The 13128-nt window shown below is 37.7% G+C and overlaps 1 pseudogene; it reads right to left on the bottom strand.

Annotated features, from left to right (window-relative positions):
• The window catches only part of LOC142554638 (uncharacterized), a 29428-nt pseudogene extending 16573 nt beyond the window's left edge, over window positions 1-12855 (bottom strand).
• Between the last annotated feature and the right edge of the window lie 273 nt (window positions 12856-13128).

The raw sequence follows: 13128 nt of genomic DNA, 5'->3' as shown, positions 1-13128 counted from the left end.
GTTCCCACTTTAAATGGTTGGTAAAACCAAACAAACATTTAAATGGTACCAAGAAATTAATATTATGATATTAATATTTAATAAATCAAGGCATCCACTTTAAATGGTTGGTAAAACCAAACTAACATTTAAATGATTCCAAGAAATTAATATTATGATATAATCATATAATAAATCAAGGCATCCACTTTAAATGGTTGGTAAAACCAAACAAACATTTAAATGGTACCAAGAAATTAATATTATGATATATTCATATATAATAAATCAAGGCATCCACTTTAAATGGTTGGTAACACCAAACTAACATTTAAATGGTTCCAAGAATTTAGTGTAACATATAGCAACAATAAATCAGAACTCCCACTTATAAGTAGGGTATAATAATACGTAAAGAAATAAATATAACATAAACAATAAATAATGATTAAATAATATAAAACATAGATTCTTACCTTTTAATAACCTTATTATCATGCCAAGAGTTTCACCTTTTCATCTCAACTTTGGGAAGTTAGCTACTCATTATTCAAAGTGTAAAACTTTGAATATGAATTTAACATGCTAATTATATTTAAATAAAGAAATAAAGGAAAAACAAAGAGAGAAATATTATGAACTCAAAGGTTTGTTCATAAAATGAGGGATATCTCAATACATTACAATGCACCCCTATTTATAGCCAAATTTGGGGAGACAACCACAAATAAAATATTATTTTTTTACACATAAGTCTTCATTGGTGTTCCAAAAAATTAATATTTTAATACACATCACTTTTGAAAATCTTCCCATCTGAATTTTCTTCTCCACATAAAATAAAACATGTAGATATCTGAGTTGTTTGAATTGTGGTATTTTTTTTAACCATTTGACCAAGTAGTTTGAGAGATATGGTCAAAATAATAGAGCATGGTAAAACTGCCACTTCTTTGGTAACTTTAATTGTTGCTTAATTTGATCCCACTTGTGAGAATTTTTTTATCTCATTTTTGCCACCAATATTGTAGATATTAACATCAACTTTCTACAGGTCCAAGAATCATCTTAATCCCATTTGAAACGCCAAGTTTATTTTTGTTTTATCGAACCTGTAAAAAATAGTAAAAACTTATAATTACACAACAACTTATATTTTATACAATTTATTATAAAACATATAATATTTAAACATTTAATAAAACAAAAACTATATATTTATATTATAAAACATTTAATTAATATACATTTTTTTATCTTTATCATTATACGCCTTCCGAACGATATAAACATTCAACGATGTGTTTATAATGATCTACAATCATAGTCCCTCTCCCGAGTTATAAAATTAATCAAACAACAAACAATTTATGGCCAGTAAATTGCAGTGAAATAAACACAGAGAAACACAATTAAGTATGAAATGGAATTCAATCATATAAAATAACCACGTCAAATCATCGTGTCCAAAAAGCTACATCATTCTCTAGAATGGAAAATTAGCTCATCATGAAATCCAAGCGAAGACAAGACATGTTCAAAATTTTAGACAACGAAAATGTAAAAGCGAAGGAAAGAGAACAAATTCGAGGTGTCGTCTCCGTCCCCAGATCCGTCGTTCTTCGTATTTGTGAATGTTCTTCGCACTCTGAATCTTCGTCTCGTGTGTACGCTCTGATTTTTCGCGCCTTTTCTTCTCCAAGGACGGCTGTTCTCGTGACTTTCTCCAAAGGGCGGCTGAATCCCCTTCCGTGACCTAAGAATCGCGATTTTATAGTTTTCTGAAACTCATCGCGCACGGTTGCGCGGCTGCTTCTGCTCGCTGGCCCGTGCATGTGTGCGCGCGGTCGCGCATGAAGTCGCGCGGCCACGCGTAAGTTTCTGGTCATTCGCCTGTATTGGTGCGCGCACGCCTGCGCGTTATGTGGCGCGGGCACGCGCAAGTCTCTGGCCGATTCTTTCATGTATGTGCGCGCGGCTGCGCGTGATCTCGCGCAGCTGCGCGCTAGGTTCTGTCCGATAGTGTGTTGGTTGTGCACTTGTTTTCTTGGCTCACTTGGGTTCGTGTCCGCTTTTTCTCCATTCCTGAAAAGACAATCAAAACAAACCAAAAACGCATAATTCTGTTCGAAACAAGCATAATTCAAAATGGAATTTAATATAAATTAAGTGCAAATCTTGCACTTATCAATTACTAACTTCAAGCCTACTCATCCTCTAATGTAATGGATCCAACTCAACCATCATCATTCGACTGAAATGTCCAAACAACGCCTCCATTTGAGTCTTAGACAACCCTTGGTTCGTACTATCTCCTACTTTCCTCTTCATTTTACTTTGAGATTTGTACCTGCAAGAAAACTTTAGTAGAAAACAAGAGATATTCCTCACCCAAATGCTCACGATCACTCCAAAGAAAGTCGCTCGTCTCTCCTCTCTATTAATTTTTTTTTTGCTCACAACAAATGCTCACCGTTCACTCTAAAGAAAATTCACTCGCACTGAAGTATTTTCACTTAAATTTGAGAGTTCCCTCAAGGTGCTCAAGCTTCGTATTTGGATGTATCAAACAATCAAGTTCAACTTGTGAACAATTGTGATCGACTCAATTAGACTGCGTAGACAAGTAATTTGAATATATAATTTTTTTTACTATGAGGGGCAATTGAATATGACTCTCCAAAAGAAATAGAACAACATACCCAAAAAAAAATAATGGTGAATTTTCGGAATTTTTTTACTCGTTTTTTTTTTGGCTGAGTACTACTCGAAAATTCCAAAAAAAAGAATCACAAAATTTCGAGAATCACAGATTCACGAAAAAGACGAAGAACGATAGAACATAGCAGATCTGAAAACGAACGAAGAAATAACACAGATCTGAAAATTTAAGAACAAGATACTTACTTGAATTCAATGAACCTAAAACTCTGATACCAAATGATATGAATCCTCATACGAAGAAAAGCAAACACGATTAAATATGAATCACGCCCTCAATTCAAAAACGAACAAAGATCGTTGTTACGATGTCCCGATCTTCTGATTCAAGCAATTACGTGATCTTCACCCCTAAACTACATGGTTTAGTAATAAACAATCACAAAAGAAACAATCGAAACTCAATCGAACCTTCAAAGAACTCGTCTTGTATTCTATATATTCGCAGCGTGCAAGGCGTGCTGTCGATTCTACTATCCATGACGTGCGGTGCATACCGTCGATTCTTGTATCCGTGACGTACAGTGCACGCTGTCAATATCATTATTCGAAGCTCGCATTGTACGCTATTAATACCTATGACTTTCAACAGCTTTTAACTATGCAGCATGCAATGCGCGTTGCGAAAAGCCCATTTGCACGCTGCGAAAAGTCATTTTTGTTGTTGTGTCCATAATATACAAAACCATTCATGCGGAATAAGTAAATAAAGCAATAAAAGTCTAAAATTCAAATCAATAAATTCTAGCATCTTAACAGTCTATATAAAAGCAATAATCTATAAAATCATCAAAAGTCTTTAATATATGCGGAATTTCTAGGTCTTTAGGTATGCACTACGCCTCTCGGATTACTCGATAGTCTGCACCTCACGACTCAACATCGTCATTACATGCAATCATTCAACCTAGTGAGTATAATGAATCAGCATGCTAAAACATAATATAGCAAGTACGTAAATATACAATCACATGCATAAAAATTACTTTTACTAAAAACAGATTTTTCGTGCAAACATGAAACCTTAAAAAGTATGCAATTGTTATGCGTAGATATGAACATTTTCTATTTAAAATTATCATTTTTTATGTGAGTCTGATCCTCGAGAATGACAACATTCATCGAATTGATCAATCTATAAACCATAGTACTAGGCCGTCGGGTTCAACGTCCACTTCTTCGACGATCCCACCGACTATCATAAAAATAACTTCACCGTTCACTTTTTCAACGGATCCAATTTCATTGAGATTCCCGCCACCTGTTTTTAACGGTTCATTCCCTTTGTCATTGCAAGTTCACCATTCCCGTTTTCAACGGATTCCTTACTACTTTTACGTCACGATCAATTCATATTCCACAAAAATATTTTATTTTACTTTAATATTTCATAAAACATTCAAAACTTTCCATATTCTTTAAATTTTGAAAAAATGGCTCATATCATTCGCATACGTCGAGATCGCTAAAAATAGCATATACGTGCAAATACATTAAAACTTCTAAAAATAGCATATATCATGTATATACTTTAAAACTTCTAAAAATAACATTTTACCTGACGTGGAATTGTTTTAGGAAGTTGCAAACCTACATCGACTTTCTTTGAACCGACCACACATGATTAAACGCTATACATACTCGGATGACCCCGGACCTGGACGAAAACGACTCAATTTCAAAACTTTGATGTAAGGTCTAGAAAATTTGAACTACGTAACCCGACTGCATGCAATCTACGGTTTTTATTTAAAATATGTGTTTAATGATATTTATGCATTTAATGCATGATTATTGCATGGCTAGGGTCTATTTCAAGATTATTTTTAAGCTTCATGCATTAGCGTTTTAATTTGCATTTCGCGTTCGAACGAGTAACGGAGACCGGGGCTAATCAGGAAAAATATTTTTAGTGAATAGATAATTTTAATTATTTAATATGTATGAGGTGTTTTTAAGTATTTTTTAAAATCGGCCTTGGTTGAGTATTTTTACTCGTCGGGTTATATTTTTTTCGGTACGCAAATTTTAACGATTCGGAGAAATTTTTGAGGGTTCAGGCAATATTTTTTAAAACGTGCCTGAACAAATTATTTTTTTGAGAGTCTTATTGGGCTTGTTGGGTTTTTTTAATGCCTAATGGACTGAAAACCATTTTAATCTTTTTAAAATTTAATTTAGGGCCCATTAGTGTTTTGTATTTTATTTAAACTCTACCCTAGCAAACCCTAAACCTAAATACACTAAGTGACCGCCCATCCCCTCCATCAGCAGCCATTTTCGAAGCTTTCTTCAGCAGACCCTCGGTTCCTCCATAATTTTCAAAGCAAACTTCTTCTCCGCTCCTCCGGTACTAGTCCGACGCGCGTATCTTCGAGTTTCAAGCGTAAAAATGTTAAGGCACACATTTATCTCCTTTTTCTCGTCCTTCACGCCAATATTATGGTGAAATATATGTATATGCATGAGAATTTAGTTATCTGTCTTGAGATTTCATTTTTATGTAAAGATTTGACATGAAAGTGCATCCTTTTGCTTCATTCTATTCTTGAATTTTTGTGTAACGGGCTGCTAGTTTACGTTGCTAAAGGGCTGTTCACGTCAAGGGTTAGGTTTCATGGTGGTGTAGTTGAGGCATGATCGAGTTTGGCCAAGGGATGATCGAAGCTAGGCGCGATTTGTTGCGTGGGTTATAGATCAGGCAAGGGGGAATGGAACCAGCTGTGAGAGAGCCAATAAAAGGAACAGTGAGGAACCTATGGAGTCTGATACATGGTCCATGATAGCTCAACCATGTCTGGTCACAGCCTAGGAGTCGGTTGTGGTGCGTGTGTTAGGGAGAATCGGGTTTGGGGCTTGTTTCGAGTACCTCACGCATGGCCGAGTACATGGAGCTGTAGGCATTGCTGAGGTTGGTCCAGTAGTGCAATTTCGGTCCGAGCTTGGTCCTAGGATACGTTGGTTTGAAGCTGGGCCGACTTTGAGTAGGCTAGAGTCGAAGGTTAGTGGCTTGGCGCGTTAAGGTTTGTAGGGTTTAACACGCTGGAATTTTCCAGCAGCTTCCAGGCGTGATTCATAGATCTTAAGGGGTCTGAAAAGAGTGTTTTAGGGGCTGGTGGTGTAGGTTAAAGTCATGGTTTAAGTTGGGAAAAATTTAGTTAAGTTTCTTGGTTGATTCGTGTTAAAACTGGACCGATCCAAGTTTTAAAACGAATCGTATAAGTTTTGTAACGAGCTCGAGTTTACTCTAAGGAACGCTTATTATTATGTTTTTAGGTGTTTTAAGGAGTTCGGTTGGCTTCGGGTCAAAATTTTGAGGTCCAAGAGTAAAATGGTCATTTAGGGGTTTCAGGGGTAAAATGGTCATTTTGCACCTGAGTCGCTTTTTTAGTCCTGGCAGCACCCTGATCACAAATTTATCATGTTTTTAAATGTTTATGTATCACGTATATGACCTTTTTTGGTAAATATGAAAAATACGTTGCATGCTTGTTTTTAATGAAATTTATGTATATGCATGTTTTTATAAGTGATGAAAATGATGATGTTTTTGAAGGATGAGAGTTTGTTGTGATTGACGATACACTTATATAATGAGTGTAAGGCCAAGGCTCAGTGGATGGCAATACTGTCACTGATATCCCCGCCGCCGGGTATCATGGTTATATGTAGATGGATTCGTCGAATAGAGCTGATACGATAGAGCTGATACGAAAGTTACAACTAACAAACTGAATTCGATTAAGGAAAATGATTAAGTATATGATGATATGATGAGATGTTTTTGACACGCTATGCCATGATATAAAATGTTTAAGTTCATGTTTCTTCTCAAGTTCATGAAACGTATTTTTATTACAGTACTTTTCACTATTGAATATTATGTATATGCACTTGCTATTAGCGTTACAGGTGTATTGAGTCTTTAGACTTACTAGGCGTGAATGTTGCAGGTGAGCATATTGATGAGGAGGCTGGAGGCGTCGAAGTCTGAGTAGGTGGGGCTGGATGTGCTGACGTGAACCCGAGGACCATTTATTTTCCGCACATCACGAGTTGATATAGGAGTGAACATGATTATTTTATTTGCTTTGTTTTGACATGTTGGTAGTCGGGAGGATTTTTACTTGCTTCCTGTTATTTTATTTTTAACCTAAATCCAGTGTTGTCGACTCGGTGAATATTTTTAAACTGCAGTATTATCTGTCATTAGATTACATCTATTTTTGTAAAGTGATATTTTCACCAGTGTTGCATGCATGCATAATTTATGAAATTTTCGAGTTTGAGCTTGTAAAAAAATTTATTAGCATTTTAAGTAGTAGATGTTTCAGTTGGTATCAGAGCAAGGTTCCTGTGTAGGGTTGTACCACCGCCACCTTCAATAGCTCATTCTTCAAGCCTCAAGTCTTTAAGCTTTTATGTTCTAAATAGTTTATTGATATCACCTGCATGATTGCATGTTATATGTTTTACAGCAATTTACACTACATGTTTAGATGTTTTCATTGTTTAAGGATTAAATGTTTTGAAAACTAGATTAAGTTGCATGATGGGTTACTGAAACATCTGCTTATTTAAAATCCAAATTTTTTTAAAGGCTCACATTCGAAAATTCTATTCAAATATTTTGCATGCATGCACTCAACTTAAAAATATATCATTTAAAATAATCGTAAATACTTGTCAGTAAAACTAGAGCAATTTAAAATGACCAAACTCTTCCAACAAAATATGCGTAAACAAACGAGTAAAAATTATAAAAATTCAACATCGTATAAAAAAACCAGTGTATAAAAATGCTCACGCCCTCTAAAAACTCATAAAAAATATCATGCGCGGAAGAAATGTGGTCATCGGGTCGTCCATGCACATCCTGTCCTCTCGACTCAGAGTTCGGCACCTTTAGTCCCCTCAAAAACATTCTCACCTGCATCACACATGCCTAGTGAGTCTAAAGACTCAACACACCGGCACCAGAAATAAAAATTATTTATACATAGCACACAGCAGTGAAAATATATTGTAATCAACATACCTTTCATGCATTTAAAAAGCGCAAATGCAAACATGTCATATGAAATCATTATAGTCAAAACACCTCTTCGTTCATCATTATACATTGGTGAATTTAGTTTATTAGTTGTGACTGTCGTACATCATTCATCATTTACGATTAATCCATCATACATAGAACCGCGGTACCCGGCGGCTGTCGGATATTAGTGACAATATTACACATCCACTGTGCCTAGGTCTCATCATCATCATTTACATATACGTCTTAAGCATTTAGATGTACTTCGATAGCCACAACTATTTCCATCCTTCAAAACATCATCAATTTCATCACTTATCAAAATCATGCACATGCGTAATTTTTCTTAAAGCCAAGCATGCAACGTCTATTTCATAAATTAATAAAAATCATGATCATGCTGCATAAACATAAAAAAAACATGATAAATTCTGCTCAAGGCGCAGACAAAATCTCGACTAGTGCCTAAAATGACCATTTTGTCCCTGGAAACCTAAAATGACCATTTTACCCATGGACCTCTATATTTCGGCCAGAAGCTTACCAAACTCCTTAAATCATCCCAAACATTTTTTTTTTTAAAAAAAAGTATTTCTTTTTCAAAAACTAGAGCTCATTCCAAAACTTAAATGATTCGTTTTAAAACTTGGACCCGGTTTAAATCTGAATCAACTCTTATCTTAACCAAAATTTTCCCAACTCAAGTCATACCTTAAATCTACTAGACCAACCCCTAAAACCTCAATTTCAGACCTCGCATGACCCCCAAACCCTTGTTGAAATTTGCTGGAAAATCTGCAAGTCTACCACTCGAAACCCTAGACGCACAACTTCCCATATTTTTGATCCTAGCCTTCACCTAACGGGACCAGCCTCTAACCAACCTCACTTAGACCACACTAGGCTCCCTTTGGACTTGCTGAACCCACGGCTACACTCCCATGCAAGCTGCAACTCGCCCCCGATCGCTAATCCCCAAAAGAACTCAACCGGCGGCCAACCCTCCTAGACCACGATCGATCGGCTTCAGGGGTGGCTCCAATAGCGTTCGAGCCCTCCTCAGCCATATCTCAGACCCATTATGGTTTGATCTAAGCCTTGGATCGGCCCTTGCACCGTCAGCTCCACTCCCTTCACTCTATCTCCCCAAAATCGAACCAAGTACAACCCTACCCTCACAGCTTCAAGCGTACAACACCACAAACTCAACTCCAGCCTATTGACATCTTACCTCTCGACCTTAACACATCCTCAGCATCACAACTCAACAGCCCCCTTGCAACAAATCATGAAATCGAGAGTACACAACACAACATGCGAAAATAATGAAAAAAACTTTCCTCAAGCCCTTACATATGCTAGCCGAAAGAAGCACATGCAATTACATATATGTATAGCAGCAATATTTTGGCGTGTATGAAGTGAAAAGGAAAGCACATGCGTGCCTTGATGAATTATGCTCGAAAACATGAATCACACCCTTCATCGGTGAGACCTTCACAAAAACATGATCCCCTACTGTGAACTCAAGATCTTGCCGCCGCTAATCTACATAACTCTTCTGACGGCTCTGAGCGGTCTTCATTCTGTATCGAATCCTGACCACTAACTCTGTTGTCTGCCTGAACATATCCGGACCCAAATCTGCTTTCTCTCCTACCTCATCCTAATACACTGACGAACTAAACTTCTTCCCGTACAGTTCCTTGTATGGAGCCATACCGATCGATGCCTGATTACTATTGTTGTACATGAACTCCACAAGAGGTAACTTCGGCTCCCAGATGCCCTGGAAGTCGATCATGGAAGCTCGGAGTAGGTCCTCCAAAATCTAAATCACCCTCTCTGATTGTCCGTCTATCTGAGGGTGGAAAGTAGTGCTAAACAGTAACTTAGTACCCAACGCCTGATGTAGACTCTTCCAGAACGCAGACGTGAATCTCGGATCCCTGTCTGACACGATGGACACTGGAATCCTTTGCAATATGACTATCTCTCTGATGTACAGTTCTGCGTACTGAGTCATTGTGAAAGTCTTCATGATCGGTGGAAAATGATCAAATTTAGTGAGCCGATCAACAATCACCCAGATAGCATTAAATCCTCCAGTAGTCCTCGGAAGCCCTTGAAAGGGGATCGTTAAGGTGCCCGCTTGCGCAACGGAAGTTTCAAAATTATTTTTGTTGCAAGAAAATCGAGCACCATAAACTATAGTGTGTAGCAAATACAATAAAACACAAAATAACATTCATAGGGTGTTTTAAGATTTTACCTATCAATCTTAAAGGATTGATGATGACTCCAACTTAGTTGTCAAACAACTAAGATCTTCAATGGCAAGATTGATCTACAAGATTCCAATAGCACACCTTGCTCAAAATTAAGCTCACCATGAACAAGGAAGATCCCCTCTAATTTTGAACTAGAAAAATTAGAAGATTTTTCTTTGAGAAGAGAGTGTAATCTTCAACAATTGAAGAAGCAAAAATGGAATAGAATATTATGATGAAATTTCGGACAACAAGAAGTGGAGTGAAGGGAGGATGACTTTTCTTGGTGCTTGAAAAAGTTAAAGTGAGCATGAGCATGCCATGCCTTGGATATTGAAAAGTAGCCTTCAAAACTTCACCTCCCTTGCATGCTTTCTACTTGGGCTTGTAACAATTACAAGGCCCATGGACTTTTTATTTAAATGTCTCAAACACATTTGAGACCATTTAAACTTTACTTGATTTTACTCAAGCCTACTAATTTAATAATTATCTTTAATTGGGCTCTACAAGGCCCAATGTTATTTAATTAATTCAACACTTGAATTAATTTAATTATTTGGACACTACTAGGTCTACTAGTGTTTAATTAATTCAACAATTGAATTAATTTAATTTAGTCCATAATAATGTTTATTAAATTCAGAATTTTCAAATACATTATTTATTCGGTCAACTTTTAATTTAGGAACACTTCCTCAAATTAAAAGTTACATTCTACTTATAGAAGTCATACTTCTATTTTTATTACGCTTATAAACTCCTTTATAAGCCGTTCAACATATTGAACTATTTTAACTTCTCAACGGGATCTAGAAAGTTAGCACTTTTGTGGCCCTCAATGGTTCATTGATACAACTAGCCGTGGGATTCACATCTCCATGTGATTCGGAACTAAACATGTCATTATATGAGCATACCCCAATTGCTCCATTCTTACTTATCAACAACTTGATAATAAGAATGTCAGAACTCAAGTCTGATAGTACCCAACCAATCATGTTAAACGCCTAGCAGAATCGCTTACATGATTTCCTAGGTATCAAATGATAGTGCCTGTAAGAACCATTCAATTATGGTTAGCGTACAGTACGGTCCCTTCAACTCATATATCCCGACCGATTCGAAAATTATTGGTATATCGAGAGTTGCCAAAGAGTCGATACTATGTGCCATGTCGCAGTTGCATCGATGGTGTAATCTATGAAACCCCATTCTTAATTACCACCATACTCTGATCAGAGATTTCAAACTACATACACATAGGATATCCATACCCAAAGAAAAGCGGTGAATCCACGACTACAATGCATCGACTCCTATATGTTTCGACAAAACACCCAACCTTGCCACCTGATGACCCCATATGAGTTGGTAAACAAGTCAAAGTGCAATGCTAGCATATAGAGTGTCAATGTTGTCCCGGGTCATAAGGACTAATGGTGTACAACCATAAACTATGACGTTTCCACTCGATAATTGAGAACCACTTGGAAAGTCCTATATGGAGGGTTGTTCAGTGCACTCTACATGGAGCACCTATCTGCATGCTCGGACATCACAATGTCCCCTACCAATGATACATGGTACTCACATCGCAGATACTAGTCTCAAATTCGAGCGGCCTATATCCTTCATTGCGGCGGCTGAATCGACTAGGAACTGTTTAGAATATACAGTATTGCAAATATGAGTTTCATGATACTCATTATATGAGCATCTCATATTCTTTCTACTATTTGTATATTCAAGGACTTTATCTATGCAACTAGCATGGGTATAAAGATAAAGATGTGCCAAAACAATAATTTCAAATATTATTAAAATAAAGATTGTTTATACATAGAGTTTCATTGTGAACACTCGGCCAACACTTGGCTCGACGGGCACCTACTCTAATAGCCCTGTCACAAAATCCATGGTGATGTTCTCCCATTTCCACTCGGGAATAAGGAGTGGCCTCAACTTGCCCGAAGGTCTCTGATGCTCTGCCTTGACCTGCTAATAATTCAAACACTCGGAAACGAATCGTAGAATATCTCGCTTCATGCCCAGCCACCAATAAAGAGTTTGAAGGTCTTTATACATCTTCGTACTCCCTGGATGGATGGAGTACGGGGTGCTATGGGCCTCGCTCAAGATATATGCTCTCAGGAAATCACTATCAGGAACCCATACACGGTCCCTATATCTGACTATGTCGTTCACAACTGTAGTCTCTAGCCCTTAGCCTCGTCCCTCTACTCCACTTCTGCAACTGCTCGTCAGAAGTCTGCCCTGCTCGAATCCTGTCTCTCAATGTCGGCTGTACTGTAAGAGTAGCAAGATTCGGGGAATTGCCCCTGGCATAAATTGCAAGCTCAGAGCAACTGCGTTCTTCCTGCTCAGAGCAACTGCAACCACATTAGCCTTACCCGGATGGTAGCTAATGTCACAGTCATAATCTTTCAATAGCTCAAGCCATCTCCTCTACCTCATATTCAGCTCTTTCTATGTGAAGAAGTACTTCGGGCTCTTGTGATAAATAAAAATCCTGACTTTTCCCCATACAAATAGTGTCTCCAAATCTTCAGGGCAAATATCACTGCTGCTAGCTCGAAGTCATGAGTCCGATAATTCTTCTCATGGAACTTCAGCTGTCTGGACACGTATGCTATAACTCTATCATGCTTCATCAGAACCGCGCCCAAACTGAGCTTCGATGAATCTGTATAAACCAGAAACTCTCCCTGCCCTTGGCATACCTAAAACTGGTGCAGTGGTCAACACTAGTTTCAATCTGTCAAAGCTATCCTGACACTCAGATCCCCAGATAAACTTGGCATTCTTCTTCGTCAGGGCGGGCATAGGCACTAAATGAACTTTTTGTATTAACCAGCTAACCCCAAGAAGCTACGGATCTCTGTCGCGCTCTTAAGTGTTGGAAAATCTTTGACTGCCTCGACCTTACTGGGGTCGACATCATGTGGCCCAAGAATGCCACTCTGTCAAGCCAGAACTTGCACTTACTGGACTTGGCATACAACCGCCTGTCCTGTAATGTCTGCAGTACGGTCCTCAGATGCTAGCTATGCTCCTCTCTGCTCCTTGAATATATCAGGCTATCGTCAATGAAAACTA

Source organism: Primulina tabacum, chromosome 8 (assembly GCF_025594145.1).
Source record: "Primulina tabacum isolate GXHZ01 chromosome 8, ASM2559414v2, whole genome shotgun sequence".
Lineage (NCBI taxonomy): Eukaryota > Viridiplantae > Streptophyta > Magnoliopsida > Lamiales > Gesneriaceae > Primulina > Primulina tabacum.
Note: the sequence above shows the minus strand (reverse complement) of the source record. Positions and strands in the feature narration are given on the sequence as shown.